Below are 23,477 nucleotides of genomic sequence, written 5' to 3' on the forward strand. Positions count from 1 at the left end.
AACCGTTCACTCTGGGGCCCGGGGCTAACGCTGTTTCCGGGCCTATCCGATTGACCCGAATTAATTCGAGCACCAAGAATTTTTGCATAATTTATTTCTCCTTCAGCTTTCAATTTCTTTCAATTCATCTTGTGACGTTATTAACCGTTGAAACTGTTAATAACACAGATTCCGGACTGTGTTCCTTTAAAAATAGGCTGATAGATTTCATACAGTGTCAGCATATCTAATTGTCTAAAAGAGAAGTCTACTACGCCTGCAGGGACATTAGTTTTAGCAACAGAAAAAGACGGTGTAATTACTCGGCGAATGCAGCGTTTACTCTATATACGTCCCTGGCTAGACCCGTGTTTCGGACGTATATCGAGTAAACATTGAATTTCTCGTCGAACGGCTCTGAATGCGAAAGCTCTGTTGAATCGAAAGTGCAACCATTCAGAATCGAATAAAATACGGGTCGCGTTACCGTAGTAATGCTTTCCTACGACTGTACCATTTTGAATTATCAAAGAAGAGAACGGCCGAACGGGAAAGAAAAGAAGAGTGAGTAAAAAAAAACAATTGACGCGAACGAGAGAAATATTTTAATCTGTTCGTGACGCGGAAACGGGGCAAAGAGTGGGGGAGTAAACGGGGGGGTGGCACGGCCCTGATCAAACAAACCGTCCTCGGAGGGCGAAATATAATTAGATAAAACGTAAAACTGCCGCGATACGGCCGAACGGGATGTTAAAAAACCGCTGGAAAGCAATTTGACGCCACAGAGTAGATGCATTGGGACGCTTTGAAGCCATAAATTCGTAGAGGAGGGCGAGGGCGCGACTACGGAGAGAGGCAGCCGTCCAATCGGACGTCGCGCTCGGCTTGCTCGTTCATGCATTTCAACGCTTGCAAATCATTCATTCTGACTCATTGTCGAGAGAAGTCGGCCGCTATACGTGCACCGTCACACCGCCAGAATGCTCCCGCCGATGAAATTCCATGGAACGCTTCTCGCACACTGAGCTACCGAGCCTGTGTGCGCGCTCGCGCACAAGCCCGACCACGGCCATGCGAGCGAGCAAGACCACGTTTGCCCTTGAATATTTATCGTTTTCCGTGAAATCAAATTCTATCGCAATGAATGTACCATCAGCCCCGGCTAGTCCCCTCAACAAAAAAAAAACAGAATTACAATTCGGTTTATTTAAATTAAACCAACTCGACCGTATTTCCGAAGATTTTTTCTCTATTCCGGCATCGTTCAACTATCGTACGACTCGTGAACCTTGGCAAATCGAAGGCGTTTCCGGCCCCTTACGAATTGTACAAATTCAATTTTCATTTACAAAGCTCTGACAATTATCGGTTTTGACGAATTATTGAAACTGTAATAAGAAAATCACACTCGTCGATAGATAATACATTCGAGATTGCTGACTGAGAAATGCGTACCTGGGGTGAGGGACTCGACTACTGTGCCTGTATTAATTATACGTATTTTTAAGGCGCAAAGGATATTAAAAGAGGGATATTGAATTTGTTTCATTGAAATCAGTATACACGTTATATATCTCTTTCTTAATACTCATTACGCTTTAACACTTTGAACGCCGAACTAGAAACCCGAAAAATTCCATAAAATCAAAGTGAGTTATTTAATGAAATAAAAATTGAAAAGAATTAAATGTATGATACCGACTAGTCCTCCAACTTTCTTGTGTATGTTACAGATCCTAATAAAATTTGGTACAATGAATATATCAACGTAAAAATGCATTTTGAAACCTGCACGAATAATTCCGTCACCCACATATGGGTGACGTGGCAGTCAACGTGTTAAGGATAATTAATACAGGCACAGTAGTTGGGTCCCTTACCCTATACGAAACAATACATTGTAGCAATAACGTATGTTCCGACGGCAACTATTCGCATCTATTGTGCAAACTTTTGGCGTTGGAAGCGAGTGGAATATAGAGGGGAGATTTCGATAGGAAAACACTGATGACGTTTGTTCCCTATTTTTGAGTTAGCGATAGTGTCTGATTCGCCAGAGCTGCTCATCGACCATCCGTTCGAGCCAGTACCTTCTTCCTAGTCAGTCAGCCTGCCATGCTGCTCGATTTGGCCTTTCACCATATGTCTACGACACGGCGCACATGGCGAGACAGTGACTGTGTGGGGCTTGCACGCTTCGCATAGTTTTTCACGGAGGGAATATCATGTCTGACAACCAAAATCACTTGCCCTCCTTACGACAAGACCTAATCAGTTGCGCACATTTCACATTCCATCTAGTACAAAGATCTTTATTCATCCGTCGATTGAAGGGTCTTCTGTTCGACGAACGATAACACGCTCGAAATTCTGAATAATCGAAAAGTTCGCTGAAACTGCACACACTTATGCTTGTGATCTACTCCTTTCGTAATTTCATATCGGGGGAAAATCAAATGGTGAGACTTGCCCAAGGTCGGTGAAGATTCGAAAGGGCTTAGTAAAAATTCGAAATATCCTTAATTCGTAACAAACACTATAAGTTTAAACGTTACCCATTCACCATAATGTCTATCTTTCACATTTTTAAGGAAACCTGTACCAATACCGAACAGCGTGTACCATTTACTGTGGGGGTGCCAATTACTGTGCCTATACCAATTATCCTTATTTTTGAAGCATAATGAATATCAAGAAAAGATATTAAATTTTGTTTCATTCAAATCAGTTGAATGTTGTACGTCTCTTTTTTAACCCCTTGCACTCGAAGCTATTTGAACTCCAAAGGGTATTTTCCTTCTATGTATTTTTTTTTCACGTTATGCATACGAAATGTTTAGTAATTTATTAAATACAAACAAATTTAATAATGTGAAAAATATTTTGAATAATGCGTGCAGCAATTTTTGGTGGCGCCTTACAGTCGCCATTCGAGTGCCAAGGGTTAAGTTGGCACCCCCGCTTACCCTATTTCATTGTAAATGAAGGATTGTGCTACGAAGCCAGATTATGCTCGACTGATAATCACAAGTTAACAGTCACATATCAACAGTCACGTAGAAATTTACACGGACACACGTGGTTTCTTAGGAGGCGAACGAAGAAATCAAATTAACCCCTTAACTTGTACGCTCGAGTTAATTCGAGCGCGCTGAACAGGCCAAAAACTGTGCACACTCGAGATAATTCGAGCGGCGTTGTATTTTATGCTGCTATAATTTTTCACACTCGAATACAATCGTGAAAGCAAAGAAAAAAAAATCGTTTTATTGATATTTATCATTTACATGCGATTGTAAGCTATAACACTTATTTATTCAGGAATAAAATATAGCCTTTTTCCATGGAACAAAAGCGCAGTATATCAAAAATTGATCTTTTTTTCAAAAAAACTGTGCGTTAAGGGGTTAAAGGAAGAAAAGGATACGAGGAAGCAGTAAAGACGAACTGTAGCACGGCATGGAGCTGGCGAAATGCGTGCGAAGAGAAGACGAAGAGGGTTGCGCGTTGTCGAGGCGGAAATCGAGAACGGAGCAGAAAAAGAAGAAGAAAGAAGAGAAAGCTCGAAGCCTAAGGTCGATTCTGTGTATGTTCCTGCGAACGTTTCTGGACATCGTACACAAGCGTGTAGGCAGGGTGGGTGTGCCTCGTTTTAATTTTAGTCTCCGGCGAGGGAGAGATAGGTGGCGTTGACCCGCCAACGTAACCTACAAATATTTCTCTCTTTCTCTTCGCTTCCCTACCATTTCTCTCGTTCTGTTGCCGTGCATACACTCCGAACGATGCATCAACCGAAATCCGTACGGTGTTCTTATATTACTCGATCAACTTGTCCTTTCGATGCTTGCACAAACTTATGACCTCCCGCGCCATCTTTTTCCTTCAGCATTTCAAGAAGATCTGCAGCGGAATCTTAATTACGCAAATGATTTCACTGAAACAGCGTTCAGACAGCCGAAAAATCCGCCAACGACGCGGAAGAAGCGTGTTTCATATTGTAAATACTTATTGTTATTTCTTAGTCATTTCGACGTCATGCCAATGCCGATTAAAAACCACGAAAATATTTTACCTCGTTAAAAGTTATATTTATCACTGAATTTATTAATTGAAACATTTCGTGGATGATCTGGTATCGCAAGATTCGATTATTCTGGTCATTAAACTGAAATATCAAGCTATTTTCATTATGACAGCCGAACCAGCCAACCGATGCAAATGATATTTTAGGTGCTGGTAGCGACAACGAACAGTAAATTAGCATCATTTTTATATGGACTTTCGGGACACCCTGTAGAAGAGATTGTTTTGACGAAAGGCTAGAATAGAGATGGTTGAGAAAAGATTAATCGCGTTTAACGTTTCGTCATCGAACTCCGCGGCTCTGTGTAACGTTCGACGGCAATGTTAAATTAGGAATTACCGCATCCAGTTCTCCCGTGATCGTTAAGAATTCTCCCATGACATCATCCCGGTGATTACAGCTCGCGGATACAGCGCGCGACACAGATACGTATAAAAGAGGCGCGTCGCGTGCGTCGGTGTGCGTTTATGGTTCGCGTGACGCAACGGAATCGAAATTATCTCGGGATTTGAATAGCGGCGTCGAGAAGAAGTTCTGGTTTCCCGCGGGCGATCCAGGCTTCCACGTTTTTGTCGCGCGCGCTTTTACGGAAACGGGGAACCACGGAAATAAAAGCCAGAAAATCATATTGTATAGGGTTACAACCACCGCCGCGAACAAATTCTATTTATACTGTTTCGTGTTGGTCCCACGCCAGCAGGTTCGCATTTATATCAAATGCCCGTTAATTTACAATCGCCGCAGAAGCGTGGATCTACGCGCGTGGATCTACCAGTCGTAAATCGTTTCATGGATCGTCCAGACGGTCACACGCGACGCTGCCGGCAGATATATGTCCTTCTAATCGCGATATTTCTGCCAGGGCGCTTCGTTGCCAGGCTCATCCAGGACAACATAATCGCGACAATCCTGCGGTTGGTACCGGGGCGAACTTATCGTGGATCGATAACTTGCGGGGCCGCCTACTCAACGGATTATTTATTTTCGAGTATAAGTTACAGAAAAAATAAGTATATTTACTACACGTACTAACCCTTTGCACTCGAAGCTATTTTAACTCCAAAACGAAACAATTTCTCCGACATATTAAATATTTCCCTTCTACATATTTTCTATTTATGTTATACATACATACGAAAATATGGTGGAGTTTACTTGTCAATACTGAAATGTTTAGTAATTTATTAAATACAAACAAATTTAATAACGTAAGAAATATTTTGAATAATGATACAGCAATTTTTAGTGGCGCCTTATAGTTCATTTCTTTCGCCTGACTCAAATTCAATCTGGCGACGTCTACTGCATTTCAATAGAAACTCATTCGTATCGCTTGTCTATAAAAACGAATACTGTCCACAATTAGAAATTAGTTGAAGGAATCGTGATTCAAAGCATAGAAATAGAGACTTATCAACAGAGCAAAAAGTGAATGAAAAACCTAAGAGAATAGCACCTTCTTCGTCGGCATTTAATCGATTTTCTTTTTTACTATACATTTTGCATAGAAGCATCTTTGTACGTATACCCTAAAATGAAGTTACTAAAATAAAAAGGAAGACGAAAAGCATCATAGGATACTCGAGTTAAATATTCTCGAATGGTTGGTTTTTGGGTGGTTTACAGTAAAATAAGGCAAATTCCCCACATGGTACGTAATATGTAGAGAAAGAGCAATGTCACTTATTAGAATTACTCCACATGCTTGACCTAGTTTGGCCAGAAAATCCTACGTCATTCTTCTGTATATAGTTCCATTTAAAAACCAAATGAAGGGAATCTACAAGTCCCTCTAGCAGCAAGACTTTTCGCTCGTAAACCTTAACATAATTTCGACCATTTTTTAAATGACCTCTACTTTATAAACCGTCTTTGTACGTTCTAGCACACGTGCAATGGAATTACGCTTGTCCAGGCGATTGTAAATTTTCAGATATTTTACTGGCTCTTGCTACAAATTCCCAGATCTCGTTACTATTGAAATCATCGCCATTGTCACTATCCGAGCCTAACACGACGTATTCGAAAAAATGTTCTACATTGTCGAGAATTATGGTTTTCCTTTTAATAGCTACATACTGTATAGTATAGTCACTGTGAAACATGTCCGCCAAGCAGCACCACTCAGGGCTAATGGTAAGCCTATCGCTACGAAAAGACCACTATAGTGACCGCCCGCGAATCTATTCCCGTGCATGATTGGCCGCTATAATGGACCGACCACTACCCACAGCTAAAATGTTATATTATTGCATAGCAACGACGTTCGTTTCTCAGTATATCACATTTACAGAAATTCCACGGCCGTGAATACTTACATAAAAGCACATAATCTGCGAATTTTATGCATTTACTAAAAAGATGAGTAGCTTCAAGTTAAAACCATAGACAGTACAGTAGAATTTAAGAATATCACTGTGTCAATGTTATTATCAATGTTAGTGTCACAAACCTGTTTTTATTTTGCATCAAGATCCGCAGTCTAATAATTAAAGGCCAACATCCAAGCGATTATCCAATAAGAAACACAATTTTCGGTTAGTTTTTTTTTGACTCGTTTTATTTACTTTAATCATCGTCACCTTTAATTTCAATTTTGAACGCGTTTTTCGAATTGAATTATAGATTTGGAAAGCTGTAGAAAGCACAACGAAACATTGCAGACGTAATTAATAGTTTAGGGAATGTTATAAAAAACATTCTGTTGAGAATTATGGACTAAGCCCACAATTTCGAGGAAACTATGGCAGACTAGCGGTTTATTATCTGAGTTTGCAAATGGATTTAGCTTGCAAAGCAATCCCAGTTGGCAGATGCAAATGCGTGGGAAAAAATTTCATTTTCCCTTGTTCTGCAATGCAAATCAACATAGCTGAAGCATGTTTTAAGTGAGAACGTCAATTTCATGAAAATTGCAAAAATGTATTTGAGCCCACAATTATTTACAGTAAGTTCCATTGGATCTTGAAATTCCAAGAATCGTGCAACTATAAATAGCATTTTCTAATAACATTCTTCACGCTAGTAACTCAATTTCCAAACAGTCGTACAGTGGCAACATCTGTCGATCGATCGCGTTGGTGACGCAAGAGCGAATATCAAATATTTATTACTATGCATCACACTCGATCCACAAATTTCATAATATAAACTGTTCTCACCGATGCACGAATTCTATCGGAGAAAATATAGCACGTACATTACTAATTTAAATCTCCAATAAAATTTAATAAGTCCTTTATCATATCTTTGCTCGATTAATAGCTTCACCGAAAAGTACAAAGTACAGTTTTTCCATATCAACCAATAACATTGCACGGTACAATAAACGTGATTAGCAGTCCACAAATTTAACAACGCATAGAATTTAAACGCGCTTTTATTTTATTTCGATTTGATAAGAATTCCAATGTAATACATAATGCGCGTTCTACAATTATTGATCGACAAATTAATACACTTTGATCTAATTAAACACGATGCTATGTATCGAATACGCGAATTTGATATGTTATGTGTCGCATCAAATTTCATAAAATTTAGGTTTACATACACTGGAAAATGAAATCGAATAGGCCAAGGGACCCAATTATTGTGCCTTTATTAATTACACTTATCTTTAAATTATAATGAATATTAAAAAAGCTATATAACATTCGACTGATTTCGATGAAATAAATGTAATATCTTCTTTTTTCAATATTCATTATGCTTTAAAAATAAGTATAAGTAATACTAAACCTGCCACGGTCAAAATGGATAATCTCAATAAATTTAGGGTTGCCATTTTTACAAGGTAATATTTATCAGATGGTTGGTAGGTTTAGTGTCAATATGGGCACAGTAATCGGCACCCCCACAGTTATTGGGTCCCTTATCCTAGTATAAAAAAAGGTTCATAATATAAAAAATGGTTTTCAAAATGTATGATTTAAGAAAGTTTTCGCGAAAAAAGAACATCAAACAATAGAAAGGGCGGAGCATTAATACTATTACAGGGATGTACATGTGTCATTCACCACGTGACCTAAACTGTTAAGTAGTCCTGTAGGTACGGAAGAAGTCGACCGAAACGACGCGTGAATATGAATGTGTCGATTGCATCCCACGCGTATTACTCTGTAGGTTCTGAACGCATCGAATTTCAGAAGGTTCGTGGGCGTGTCCCACTGACATTCCGACCTCGGTGTCTTTCATCCTATTGAGTTCTAGCCTGACGGGCTACTCGGTGCCCACGAACCCTTTTTTAACGCGGCCGTCCTTGTTTCCACTTGTTTACCACGATTACAGGAAGTCGCGCCTATACGGACGGCGCGGCGTATGTAGGCGACGCGCGAATACCAGCGGAATTGATTGGCTCCGAATCGAAAAATCGGCGAGCAACAAAAGAGACGAAGTAAACTTCGCTCTTAGCACGCTCTCGCGACTATCGCTGCGACGACCACTTATTATAGTTTTCCTTTTTCCACGATCGCGCCTTTGTTTTCGACGCGCGAATAACTATAACAACATACATGCGCACTCTTCGCTATCGCGATTGATTCGATTCATGGCTGCGAATTCCGGTACGCTTATCGTTGCTCCACTTTATTACTCCGTCCCGATATTCGGTAAGGAACACCTAATTACTGTAGGGATAACAATTACTGTGCCTACATTAATTACACCCATTTTAAAAATACAACGTATATTAAAAGAGAGAGATATATTAGTTGATTTTATTGCAAAAAATTTAATATCTCTTTTTTTTAATATTGATTATGGTTTAAAAATAAGTATAATTAACATAGGCACGGTAATCGAGTCCCTTACCCTAGAGTGAGAGATATCTACACCATTCCTTTCGTTTTCCTTTATCTGCGTTGTGATAATTGTATCGATTACAGACACTTCGAAGTAGCTGATAATAACCAAGAATTTTTTATATTCGTCATTATTAGTTGTAGTCAGCATGTGACCTCTAGAAAAAAAAGTCTGACAGCATTTTAGTTTGACAGACGACTTTTATTGTCTTCGTAAAAAGGTTTGTATAGCGTCATCTTACTTTTATACAATCAGGAAGGTTAGGAGTTAAACTTCCACGGCATTGTTGTTGCACGCATTCTTTACATTAATTTTAGAAAAGTACCAATTACATCGAAATCTATCTGACCTAATTTACAAATATTATTGCTTCTTTTATATAGCAGTAAAGTTCACTTTATCGTGCATAGCAAATTCATACTCTGGTAATGTCTATCAGTTTGTGGTCTTGCTGATAGTTTTTTTTTAATCCTTGAATAATTTCAGTATTTTAAGCATTGCCGCTTTGTGCGATTAACAATCACAAGAGATGGCGATAGTATGTCGCGTTAATAGATGAAGAACAACGGAATAGACATAGCTGCATAAACTGATAAAAATTTTGATAAACAGTCCAACAAAGAGTTTCAAACAATCATTTCGTTCATTAGACTATTCCCAAATAGTCCCATCAAGAGACCTCAATCTCATTTCACTCTTAATTAACCTCATAATGGATGAGATAAGCTTGTCTTTGAAACCAATTTATCTAATTTACCAAAACTGGAATAGTAATGGCAGAAGCACAGAGGTATTTTTGCAAAAACCAATCCTTCAGTAATCAACTTATTAGCTAAATTCAACGTGAACCTCGTAGAAGTAAAATTTTTCTAAACTTTCCCAGGAGTCTGGGATTCACGGCCGAAAAATAAATTAAAACTATAACTCTTTAAAGCTGTAATAGCTTGGAAGAAGATTAAAGCTACAGATAGGAAGGCCGCATACCTGCCCGCGTAGGAATGCGAAGGAAACGAATAACCTGAGAAACCCTGTGCAACTGAGAACAACACGTTCCCGGATCACCGAAAAGTCTGGATTTCATGAAAAAAATTACTCTCATCTGGACGAAATGATCTCTGACCGCTTCGATGCTACTGCAATTCGTATGGAACTGTCATTTCGCTTGATTGGTAGTCCATGCTTGACCCGAAAAGTTTCAAGAAAAAGTACAATGAGACATGACTGTGCGTGATGAACGATCCGTGGGAAATGGTCAGACGTAATTTACTTATCGCTATCGTTGGTGAAAAGATAGCATGAAGTAAGACACATTTATCACAACCGTACTACTACACATATACATTTCAAAGCAACGAGTTTCCCCGAGTGTTCTTCCACGTTTTACGTTTCGACAGGGTGCGGATTACTGCAATAAAAATGGAGTAAATCACGAGTTATAGTGTATTGAAAATTCTATAGATTCTAAAGTAAGGGATCCGATCACTATGGGAGTGCCAATTACTGTGCCTATATTAATTACTTTGAAGCATAATGAATATTAAAAAAAGAGATATTATATATATATATATCTTTTTTAAAATTTATTATGTTTTAAAAATAACTATAATTAATATCGGCGCAGTAATCGTGTCCCTCGCATGCAGTAATAGAAATGAGCATTATTAACAATTTTCGTTTATCGAATGGAGGGGCTGAAACGCTTCCTAAAATTGTAAAATAATAAACGCGGGTAAACAGAAACAAAGAAAATTTGTTGCAATAATCCGAACCGCACTGTGTATTTTTTTTTATTTTTAACTACCAACGAGCATGTCTGAAATTTTTATACACATGATCGGTTGTCACCGTTCCGTGCTGATATTTGTCAAAATCAAAATGTACGATCGAAGAAAACGCGCGCGCCGGGAAACGAGAAATTAACGACACGTGGCTAATCATCTCAGGTGTGCACGTAACACGGTAGCGCGCGGCGCACTCGTTGCCACGCGACGGTTTAGAACTCGCTTTGCGATACGTAAAACGTGTCGATTATGTAGTTGTCTTTTGTTTCTTTCTCCGCCTCTCCTTTCCTCTCGCTTCCGGTTGCAATGGTAACGAAACAAACTCGACGAGTAGGGGCATAGACGATTCGATTGCATTTTTCGCGAAAAACGAGTGCAAACGGCGCGGGACGGGAAACCGCGACAATGGCAAAGTGCACAGCTACGTTCAACGAGTACCCGAACGATTAGCTTGGTAATAGATTCTTTCCCTTTATTTTTTGTCTTTTTTAATGATCCCAAGACGCAGAAGTAAAAACGAAACAGAACAAATGTCCGATACCGTGAAGCGACGTAAAAATGTAATTACAGGAGGGATGACGTCATTGGGATGACGATGTGAACCGTGATACATGTGTAGGTTTCGAATACATACAACGGAGCGCCCACGCACGGCCAATGGCTACACGACTTATTGCTCTGTACGCTAAAACGTTTACTGAACGAACACAATCGTACAGGCACACATATGTATCGTAAAATAGCGATGTACTGTACTACCTTGCGCCGGAACACGCGGAGGTATCAGCCGCGATCTCGCCGTGATGTCGGTCACCGTGACAAGACGTAAGGTTAGGCGGTCGGTGAGCGTTCACTGGTTCCTCGAACCTTGGTACTCCTCACTTGTGGTAACAAACAACACACCAAAAATAGATATATATATGTACATATATATATATATATACATATATTATATATATATATATATATATATATGTGTATATGTATGCAAGTATGTGTATATGTATGCAAGTATGTATGTAAGTATGTATGTACGTATATATATATATATGTATATATGTATATATATATATATAGATATATATAATATATATATCTTATTTGCCAACACTAATATCCCGACAATAACACGAGGTTTCCGAATATTGAACGAGCGACATACGAAAACCTTTGGTTCAGATTCTGCACTTGCTCCTTTTTCTATACGCAAATATGTACGTGTATTCTCTTTCTCTCTCTCTCTCTCTCTCTCTATCACGATAAAGATCGTAAAACGACAGAAATCCAAACGGTTGCCGTGTACTCACACTGTACTGTTCCAACGGATCTCTCGCGCGTACGACACAAAACCACGGAAAACTTGTTCTCACTTTAAAAACGCTGGCCCGGATGCTCGCTGACCCGCTCCACTGTTCCAACTCATAATCAGCTTGTCCGATATTCTCGCGGGAGACTCCGTGTTTCAATCCCTTCGAATGGTTATAGCTCGGTACTCGCTCGCGATTTCCCCTTTTTCTAACAAGAACCGTTGCTTCGTAATCCACGCGCGATTCAACGACGATTGCGAGAGCAATAACGACGACGTACTGCGTGTGCGACGATGACGACGGCAGTAGCAGCAACGGCGAACGGCGACGGCGACAGCGGCGGCGGCGGTGGCGGCGGCGGCGGCGGCGGCGACGGCGACGGCGACAGCGGCGGTGGTGGTGGCGACGGCAATGGCGACGACGAACGACGTCGGAGGGACCGGTTGATGGAACGGAGCAAATATATGCGTCTGACGGAAGCCTCGATGCGATTTTGTAAGAGGGTGAAAAGGTAAGGCGAGCAATGCTGGTTAGGCGACGGGATTGCGACTGCTTGCTGCTTGCTTGGCTAGCCGCTAGCGGGGGCCTGGCGCGATACCGACTGTCCGACACCAGCGCCCCCTTTATCCCCCCCTTTTACCATTCATATTCCCCTTTCTCCCCACCCGCCTTCGTCCTACCCTCTGGACTCTCCCCGCCCTCTTTGCCTTCCTTACTCTTCGCCCTGGCTATACACTCACACCAACTTATATTCCAGCTATCTCCTTCTTGTTCTTTCTTTACCGTACCTCGCTCCGTTGCATTCGTTCGTTCCTGTTCCCTGTTCCGTCTATGCGTCTATCTCACTTAGTCACACCTACGATCGGCCGATTCGCTCTTACGGTGTATATACCTCTCCTCGTCGAATGTTCCGTATCGTTCGTATCTCCGTTCGATGCGCGTACCTCTCTCTCTCTCTCTCTCTCTCTCTCTCTCTCTCGAGTTTCTCTCTTTCTACCACCTATCGCGCAACTATGCATCCTCTCACTAATTCGAAACCCTGTCTGTCTCTTTCTTTCGGCTGTTCCCCTTTCGCTTCGGTAGTTTAGCTCTGTCTCTGTTCTATTCCCCTGTTCTATCTTGCTCGATCGTATATAGTATGTATATAGGAGGTATCGTGACGCACACCGTCACACCGACAGGCATTCTTTCTCTGTTCGATTATCGCGTATCTACCCTCCTCTTGCTTTTCCCGACTACGAGGAGCCAGGATCCCCTCCCCCGCATAATATCAGCCATCCACCTTACCCCTCGCTGCACCCATGCGACCATATACCATGCCACGTCGTCGTCACCGCCACCACCGCCGACGATGAGGCACCAAACGCCCCTCTCCGTGGCTCAATAAGCGTCCTTGACGCGCATGCGCCGGTCTAGCCCCTCCACCACCCACCCACCCCCTCCACCCCTAAGCCCCCAGCCGTCACACATACATATACAGAGGAGACCGTTCTACGATAGCTGTCTCCTTCTATCTTTCACCGTCTAGCGACCCAGCCTCTCTGCTTACCCTGCTGGAGAACCGGCACAGGTTAGGCTTGGTCGCGCATCGCCCACTGACTATCACGCTCGCGGGTGGAAGAGGTTTAGTCAATCTCTCTTTCTCGCTTTTTCTTTTCCCCCTATCTCAGTCCCGTCCCTAGGAAACAGAACTTCCAGCGCGTGTATACCATACACTGGCGTAATCTTGTTTCTCCATGCGTTCACGCGCTACAGAAAAGACGCGAAGAGAGAAAGAGAAAGGAAAAGAGAGGAAGGGAGCCGAGGAAAATTCTTTATACTCGATGCCGGCTCCGGTGCTTGTACGCGCCGTGACGTTGCAACGACTGATACGGAGATAGGGCAGAACTGCGATAGGCGCATAGTATTCGCGCGAGTACAATAAGCATGGCCGATAGAGAAGTCGTAAATGAAGCAAGGTCGTAGACGGAAAGGTATTCTAATTGCTGGGTCAAGTAGTTTCAGTGCATATGGGACCGAGACCTTATGTGTACGTACGTACTACTACAAACTGTCTGGTGGCCCGATTTTAGTTAGTCGCATTGATCGGTTTTCATGGAAATTTCGGCTCCCGAACTCCCACTGATTTAGACATTTCAATGTTACCACCGACTTTCGTCCTGATAGTGGAAGCAATTCTAACACTAGATTTACGGGACCCGTCAAAATGACGGATTCTAATATTTTTAAATTGCAAATATAGAGATTGTAAAAATGCATCCATGAGCAATCATTTAACAAATTGATTTCTTTGGGTACATATTATTTAAAAAATGGCTACGAACTTTGATAGATACATTCATGTTATTTTGATAAAGTAATCTAAAATAGTCATTTTTAGTGTTCCGTAAACCTAGTGTTAAATATCGATAAATATGACAAGTATTTCTGAGATGTGTAATATCTCACCGGGTTTCGTATATGTTCTACTATTATAAATTGTTCTATTTGGCTTTCCGGAAAATTTTTAACACAGAATTCTTCTGCATGTGTACATTCACACATTTTAAATGTGGAGTAGAAGTTTGTATACAACAATATGCTCTATAACATGCGGACATGTTAGACAGCGGATCTTTATGCAAAATAAAAATGTTCCACCGGCTTGCAACAAACTGGAGTGAAATAGAAATTGATTTTTTTTTGTTAATATGTTTAATAGGCTGAAAATAATACAACAGTATTGTAAAATTCTTCTAATGTTTCTACTGTTTTAAATTACGCCCACTCATTTTTGTCATACATGCATAAAATCCGCTGTCTAACTATAATGTAATGTCTGTATTAATTAATGTCTGTATTAAAGGAGATAAATGACCAAGAAACTCGAAGGATTCTAGAATTCTCACATAGCGCATCTACAACTGCAGTTCAAAATATTTTGTGCATTCATTCTTAAACGTCATATTTTCAACGTTCGACTGCAGAAATTAATGTTTGCATTGTCAATTTTCTGTGGTTTTCTTTTATGCTGTAAGCGATCAATTGTACTTCTTAGACTGTTGTTTATCAGTACATTCCATCCCGCGAAATTCTCTGAAGAGAATACTAAAATTTCGTTAAGCAAACGCTGCCGTAAACCGTTACGTAACTCATTTGCAACAGTGATAGGGCTTAACGATCTCGATTTTTAGAAAACAACCTCGAACGTTTCGGAATGAGTCGTTAAAGTAAGAAAATTGTTTACAGCAATATCGTCATTCAATGAATTCACGTACTTATGAAGACCTACACTAATTCTCCCTGCACTAATCGTCCAGAAATACGTAGTTACGTAACAGAATTCGAACGTTTCATCCGAGACAGCTTACTCCTAAATTCGCAAAAGAGAAGTAAGACTGCTCTTGAATTGCGTGTGACGAATCTCTAAAAATACGCCGGAGCGTATTCGGAAGCCCGGTGTAAATTGTATTTAATTTATTCGAAAACCAGTCTGGGATTGCTTCGTTCGCGGATCTATCTGCCTCGCAGCTTCTTCGGAGATCACTTTCACGTGTCCATGCTTGATTGCCCGCGGATATTACACGGGCACGCTAATCGGGGGGGGGGGGGGATAGTATGCGAACTTTCGAGGCGAATAAACTTATGGTGTGCACTGTATACCTGCTTAATCTCGTTCCCTGGCGTATTCGCGGCGGAGGGAAGGGGGGGCGAAGTGACAGTGTGCGAGGGAGGCAACGAATGAGATCCGTAGAAAATTCTTTATACCGACGCTGATGGCCTCTGCGCGCTACGGTTCGCAGCGGGAAAAGATCCCGGTGCCTGATACCGAAGGACCGTGCATATCGTTTGCACGAATATCTTTGCCGTACATTGTACGTAACATTCTACGTATACAAACTTATCGCGGCCCATTGTTACGATTCCTTCTTTTGCTACACTTTCATTTTGTATTTTGATTTACTGGCCTCGATACGTAGAAAGAAAACCAACGACCTCGTCGCCCGTAAGGATTTTATTCTACAACCGTCACTGGACCTACGCCCTTTATTCCACGCCCGTTTTTAACGGCAAATGCTGCCACTTTCAATCGCAACGCAATTACGCCTATATCCCTTTTAAAGCACAATGAATATTAAAAAAGAGATATTAAATATTTTTCATTAAAGTCAGTTAATATATATCCCTTTTTTAACGTTCATTATGCTTTAAAAGTAAGTTTCATTAATATAGGCGCACAGTAATTGGTACACCCGCAGTAATTTGGTGAATACATATGCGCTTGCACACTCTTAACATATGATTAACCCTTTGCACTCGAGTGGTGACTCTGGAGCACCACTAGAAATTGTTGTGGCATTATTTCAAAGTAATTAGAAAAAATATCACAAAATATTTGTTACATTAGAAAATTTGTATTTAACAGATTACTAAACATTTAAATATTATATGTAGAAGTCGGATCGGTTTCGTATGATTGAAATGAAAATATTCTAAAACGGAAGAAAAATTTAGTTTTAGAATTAAAATAGCGCCGAGTGCAAAGGATTAACAGATTAACCTCTGTTTCATATTCATGAAATCAACAATACGGCCATGTTGGGACTATTGCACAATGTGTTCCGAGTATTACGTGTAGGGAGAGATAGGTAACTTTTTGCAAAATCCTCGTATGATTATCGTAACAAGCTTGAAAGCGTTTCGATTAACTTCAGCCAACATTGTGGCCGACACTGGTTTCAAACTCTTTCTTCAGAGATTCTCGATACCAATGCCGGAAGCGGAAGTACACCATTCTCGCCTCGCTGACTCTGATAAGCGGAGGAACTGTTACCTACACATAAATGTACTTTCCGTTTCCAAAATCATTGCAACGTGTTGCGCTGCTATTGGCATATTTCATTGTAAAATTATGATGTCTATTATTCGAATCTGTCATCCGTAATCTCACGTTAGATATTAAGGGTCGCTTTGTTTTCGTGGATGTGCAAAATTAAATAATTCCGACTCTCGAGGTGGTTGCTATATGATATCTCATCAACCAATTTATTGTAAATTGGACGAACACATAGTTCCGCTAAGTATTTCATCCTTGTTAGAACTAAGTCAATATTTAATATCTAAGTCAATATTACATTTGATTTTTAAGTCTAGTTATTTATACTCACCTACTACTCACAAGATTAACGTTTAAACAGACTTGAAAATTTAGTACATACCTTTTAGTCTGATGTTAATGTATTATTTATATTCTTGTGCTTGTTACCATATTTTCGTTAAGATCATTTCCATTCGGTTTATTTAACACTTTTGAAAAGTAGATGATAAAAGCACATATTTCCATGAGCGTACGTAGTGCAGTAGTACCGTAAAGTTTCACTTGAGCATAAGTAGCAGCATTACTTGCGGTACGACCGAATAAAACGATACTACATTTAATCCTTCGAATTCGACGATAGAAAAGCTATCGAGCAGTTCCATAGCGTGGAAAAATGAATCGGCCGTTCGAGCAGCATATATCGCGGTAAGTCAGTTAGGTACACGTATATAAATGTAAGGAAGAAAGGATAGAAGGATCGGGGATGAGTCTGGAACGCGAGACACCGGTGACGGTAGGGGTGGAAGCATCCGCTGAGGTGTGATACGGAACGTCGAGGGGGTACGAGGTGATATTTCTCATGAAACTGAACCGAATAAATTTTTAACAAAAACTGCTGACTCACTGCATTACGTTCTCTCCATTCCTTTTTTCTTTACAGCCAGACTGCTGCCATCTTTTCATCCTAGTGTCCGCCGCTTCCTTTCCCTTCAAGTGCCGGAAATATGAGAGGGTCCTACTGAAGTACCATCGTGCGGAGAAATTTATTTGCATGCTCGATTGTACATAACGTTCCTGATGTATTGAACCGACACGGCAGTAAAACGCCAAGGACAACCCCATTAATGTCTTCAAAATTTCATTTTGATACCGGTAGTTCGTTCTTCCTTGCGAATATTTTTTGGTTCACATTCCCGTGTTATTCGAACACCCTAATGAGCTCGCGGAGAGTATTAAATAAGCCTGTTCCGCGACCACAACCATTTCCTTCGGGATAGCGGTATCAACGTGGTCGTAGGCCTCGTAAGGGTGTGCAACACGGAAACGCGTTCAAATATACGTATAAATTAATACGCAGCCTAATCGTTTCGACTCCAGTGCTACTTTTCCGAAGGAAATTTTTAAGACAATTTGCTAAAACAGAAAACAGAAGTTTGCTAATGACAAGCTTTCAGGGACGTACGTTTTTCAGGCGGCACGGTAAACTGTCTGGCGGCTAGGTTTCCGGCGAAACAAACGTTATTACGTAACCAGCCATCGGTTTTCGAGAAGAGTTTTCCCCCGGAACCATTGTGTTTCATACAAAGGTAAGGCTATTGAGCGCGTCCTTCACACAAAAGTGAAAAAACCGGGAAAGAGACGAGACACGGAGAGGGGTGGGGGGGGGGGCGGGGGAAGGTTGGAAAAATTTTCAACGGTGTAAAGTAGGAATAGGAAAAGAGCGATTCGATCTTCACCCTCGGAACCATTTCATTCCAGGACTGCGGCGGGGAATCTTCCGAATCGGGAAACAAGCGAAACGCTGCGCCGCGCCGGCCGAATGAAGAGAACGAAAAAGAGGGACAGGATTTAGAAGAGAGACAAAGAGGAAGGGAGAGGATAAAAACCCCCTCGAGGTTCGACTCAGCATCCCACGATATCTACATCTATTTTTGGCCACGGTCAGCTGTAGTTGCACGGCATTAGCATAATGAAGACAGTTCGTCTCTTCTCGTTCTCTTGGGCAACGCGTGTCCATCTCTATCGCCTACTATGTGCCATACACGCGCTCACACACGCAAACTTCCTCTCCCTCTCTCTTTCTCTCTCGCCAATCTATACATCTATTCCCTCTTCGCCCGCTATACGTTGAAATGCATATCGTTAGAACGTTGCTGAAAACGTGAAAGAATTCAGTAAAATTTCAGGAAACACGCGAGTACCAAGATAAACGGCTCATAAGAGATGAATAGTTATCGGAACAGACATATTTCAATTTTCTGCATGAATTTCTACAGTTTCTGGAACCAGACAAACTTCTACAATCTACTCTCGTTGCGAAGTATTTCGTAACACATACCGATGCTGCACGAGCGATCAAAAATATTTAAAAAAGACTTCAGTGAACGAACATCTGCGTTTGATCAAGTTTGGTAATCCTTTCGCGCAAGGTACAGAATAAATGGATGCGTAAGACGTTACAATGGAACGACGGCAAGCAAAATGGCGTTCGATATCAATAACCCTCTCATTTATTTCCGAGGCAACGTCGAAGTTAATAGCTTTTTGAAGTAAAAAAGTAACCTAATAACATGCGATTCTAATCACGTGTTAAGCTCGCGTCTGTGAAGTAGAATTCGGCGGATCGAGGCGAGCGCTGGCAGAGAACACGAAGAGCAAGAGGTCGAGTAGTGATGGAGAAAGGGAAGAGAAGAGCGGAGGTAGCAGAAAGAGAAGAACAGAGATGACAAAGCAAGAAGCGTGCCGGTGCAAAAGAGTGAAGGGCGCGGGGCCGAAGGGAGGGGGGAGAAAACCTGCTCCAAGACGGCGTCGTACTAACAATACAATAAGATAACAAGCCACGGGGAGGGCCCAGAGCCGTGCTAACCTGACTTTCGTGGATAACTCAGCGTGCTGCTTGAGCCCGTAAATACGCTCCACACACGATATTTTGTCCTCTCCCCTCCCATTCCCTCCCCCGCAACCAGCCTAATCTTCACGAGAGAATACGACGGACTCATAATCCTCTCGCGGTGATAAAATTGCCCGTTATTCTGCGCGCGCGATCGCGCCATCGGCGTCCCTTGGGAGAAACATTCGTCGTACAAACAGTAATCCCGAATTAAACCGAAGCAGAGTCGTTCCTCAACGTCGATAACTTATGCATTGTACGAATTTCTAGTTGTTGACGATCCTCCGCGCATCAAATGTGATTTATGAAAATTCCAATGTTGTACTTTGCTCAGATATCGTACGGAATTTTACTGTAGCACGTATAGGAAAAATATATTTTATCGACATTTTACGAATAAGGATATTTGGTATGAGTTTTATTGTATTAAGCACTTCATCCAAATAATACTTTCCTACCTTGAGAAATATTACATAATTTTCTTTATTTTCCACGCGTTTTTAATTATTGATCAATTTGGTGGTTCTGACAACGCAATTTAATCTATTGCTGCAAGCTGTTTTCAAATTTACCTGGCCTTTCGTATTCAATGATATTAATGATTTTCAATGAAAGCTGAAGTTGCCCAGTGTTTAAGCCGTAACTCATCATTTCTTTCGATCTTCCAAGTCGTTCAACACTAAACCTACCCCGGTTAAATGACAGATTTTCTATTTCACAATTATTGAAATTATAAAAACGTTCCCATAAGAAATCACTGAATTGACCTCTTTATTTAATTTATTTGGAGTTTCTTTACATATTCTCTCTTTACATTTATTTATCAACACTATCGTTAAAGAGCTCCTTCTTTCGTAGTCGACACCACATTTTTCCTTCCGCAATGTGGTACGTAAAAATTTCTTATGGAAGGAATTAACCAGCGCTTTATTATGTTCTCGCGGAAAGCTAGTACGTACATATTTTATTAACTTTCCCGAGTAGATTAATTTCAATCATTACTAAATATTAATTATCATTAAACGATGCGGTGTCGTTTGTCTTCATCAGCGTTCCCGCGTTCTTCCGGCTTCGTATTTTATGATAGACAATTTTTTGTAAATGTTTATTAATCTCGAGTTTTACAACGAAATTATGAAGCTGTTTATGTTATGAATAGCATAATGATATTTTTACTAATTACACGACGCTCTGCCCGAATATAAAATTTCAACTATTGGGACATTAATCATTTGACGGTGTTTATAACGTGGAGATTATAAACGATACAGTAATAAGTCAATCGGGACTACGCTCGAGCTGATCGATTAATCGCGGTACACCTTACACGAGAACGAATGCGACCGCCGCATCAACGTCAATGAAATAGGCAATCTTCGACTATTCATTACGAAAACCAGTAATGATCGCTGGCGAGCCTGCATCCAATAATTATGGACGTGCTCTGAAAGTACAAAATCGCTGGTACATCGTTCATCGGTAACTTTCCCTTTATTTAACATTCTACTTAGACATTTGTTTCAGTAACCTTTAGTCTTCCACTTTTATTGTTTCAGTCGTGCATAACCTTTGTTCCTTCTCCATAACTTAAAAATCCTGTATTAATTTTGCCTCAGAAAAGCAAAGGGTGTGACCAGATAAGGTGGTCAGAAATGCCCCTAAACTAAATTTGGAGGCCAAGACGAAATAAAAGGAACAAATAAAAATGTATAAATAATTATTATGACAAGAACTGTATATAGTTTTAATTTTCTTTTTTGTAAATGTATTGTTTTCTTTCGATAGTCACCGAAAAAATGTTGTACTTCCTTGAAAGAGGTGATTCCTAAGGTGATTTGAAATAACTTTTTCCTATGCGAAAATGTTCTACAACTTAACTCCGTATTATAACAACCACACTCGCGGTGGAGTATACCCGTCATCGCTTAATCGTTGCGACGCAATTTAGGTACATATTTTTCCGAAGAGGTCGCAACAGCTAACTGGTTAAACAATCTTTTCATTGCATTGCACGGTAATCTACTGTACTCAAGTTCCATCGTAGACAGCACTCTCCATCAGAGTAATCGAAAACAATTCGTCACTCGGAGCAAAATACTGCGATAATAACCATCAAAAGTTTCTTTTAGTGTCGATCGATTTGGCATTCCTATATAAATGGCGGGTAAAACCCAGGCCGTTTCTAAGAAGAAGGCTCGTAATCATGCGGGGGTAGAGGGTTGACGCTAGTTTAGCGTCACGATTAGTCAGCCCCTGCTAGACACCCTGGTGTCTTTTCTCCTACATTGCATATATACCTACTATACTAGCCCGAGTCGCTCTTTCTTTCGTGAGTCACTGACGGAAATTACGATCGATCGAACAAGAACGGAACAAACGAAGTAAGGTTGCGTCCCGCTCGTTCCACCGGGAATCCTCCTCGTGTCTGTCTTATCGTAAACGCGTTTAGGACCCCGATGACACTGGATGACGGAACGTCTTTGTCGAAATTTATTCCCGCCACGTGTCCTCCCGTCGCTGATCTTGTTAGCACCAACGAGGATAGTGTCGATAGTCTTTTGTATACGTGAACCGAGGCGAAACTTCAACGAAATCTCGCTCGAGCCGTGTCACCTTTACAGAAATTCCAAAGAATTCGAAATTAAACGGTACTATTTTCATGTAGCCCCGCGTTAACTGCAACGATGTGATCGAAGATCTTTTCGTCCTTTATCCCCGCCTCCCCCCTACCTTCTCTTCGTTTGAGAAAGCGTTTCATCGATCACTACATACCGTGATATCATATTCCCTTCACGCGTCTCCGCGAAGACTGATATCGCTTAGATTTGACGAATACATACCGCGTGAAAGTGAGTGTCCTCTCCAGAAGCTGACCCGAACGAAGAAACAACAGGCGCTTGATCTCTCATGAATTTTCGTCAATAATCTAGCCGAGATCGTCCATGTTTTATCCAACGAACATCCGGAATGAACTATAGTTGTCCTATGGAAAAGTCCCCCCGAAGAAAGGATGATTGGTATTCTCGAAGAATTTTGAGTCTTTCGTGTGACCGGTCTCCTCCCCGTTTAAATCTTTTTCTTCCTGAAATGATGATAAAGCGAAGGGGCGGTTACTGAATATTCACACGAAAGTCCGTGGCATCGATCGAAACAACCTCCCCCTTGGCTTTTTCTCCTTCCGCGAGGGAAGGGGACATTGGGAGAGGGGGGGGGGGGTGAATCACGGGAATTAATTATACTCGGAACAAATTGTAATCGATAATATCAATTCGTTTTTGATTTTGCTGAAATTTAGTTTTCTGCTTGTAGGGCGAATAATCAACTCTGCGTTAAATCAAAAGACTAGGATAATGAAATCAGAGACAGTGCGCTAAAAAATAAAATTTATTTCTCGAAAATTCTGGGATATCCTGTTTCATTGCCAAACTAAACATCACGTTCTCCCTTCGATTCGAACGACCTCGCCCTCCTCCTCCTCTTCTTCTTCTTCTTCTTCTTCTTCTTCTTCTTCTTCTACTACTTCTCACGCTCCGTCTTCTTCCGCTAGTTCTCATTCGATGACAGGAGTAATTACATTTTCATGTTGTTCCGACACGAGGCCGTACGTGACTGCAGCGAGATCAATTTGTCCCGAAGCCCGGCGTGTTCACAATGGTAAATGTTATTTACTTGGAATAACGTCTCGAGAATGAAGAGGAAAAAGTTTAGGAGAAAGTAATGAAAACACAGTTGGTACGGTGCAACGTCTGCAACCCCTATTCCGTTCACCTGACTACAAATAACGCGTACAAATATTTATATGTGTGCGGAGCATAATGAAATTTTCACGGGACTC

The 23,477-nt window shown here is 41.0% G+C and overlaps 1 protein-coding gene across 16 annotated transcripts in view; it reads right to left on the minus strand.

Moving 5' to 3' along the window:
* LOC143357961 (protein muscleblind) overlaps positions 1–12,507 on the minus strand; it is a 420,294-nt gene extending 407,787 nt beyond the window's left edge. For 9 of the 16 annotated variants that reach the window (XM_076794715.1, XM_076794707.1, XM_076794708.1 and 6 more), the window contains exons 1-2: positions 11,955–12,095; positions 11,407–11,528 (exon numbers count right to left, since the gene is read on the minus strand). The gene's annotated coding sequence lies outside the window, so the exon portion shown is untranslated. Of the gene's footprint in view, positions 1–11,406; positions 11,529–11,954 lie in introns of all 16 variants that reach the window. The other 7 variants (XR_013082911.1, XM_076794709.1, XM_076794718.1 and 4 more) reach the window with 7 other exon arrangements.
* Positions 12,508–23,477: the final 10,970 nt, after the last annotated feature.

The sequence above is a fragment of the Halictus rubicundus genome, chromosome 10 (genome assembly GCF_050948215.1).
Source record: "Halictus rubicundus isolate RS-2024b chromosome 10, iyHalRubi1_principal, whole genome shotgun sequence".
Lineage (NCBI taxonomy): Eukaryota > Metazoa > Arthropoda > Insecta > Hymenoptera > Halictidae > Halictus > Halictus rubicundus.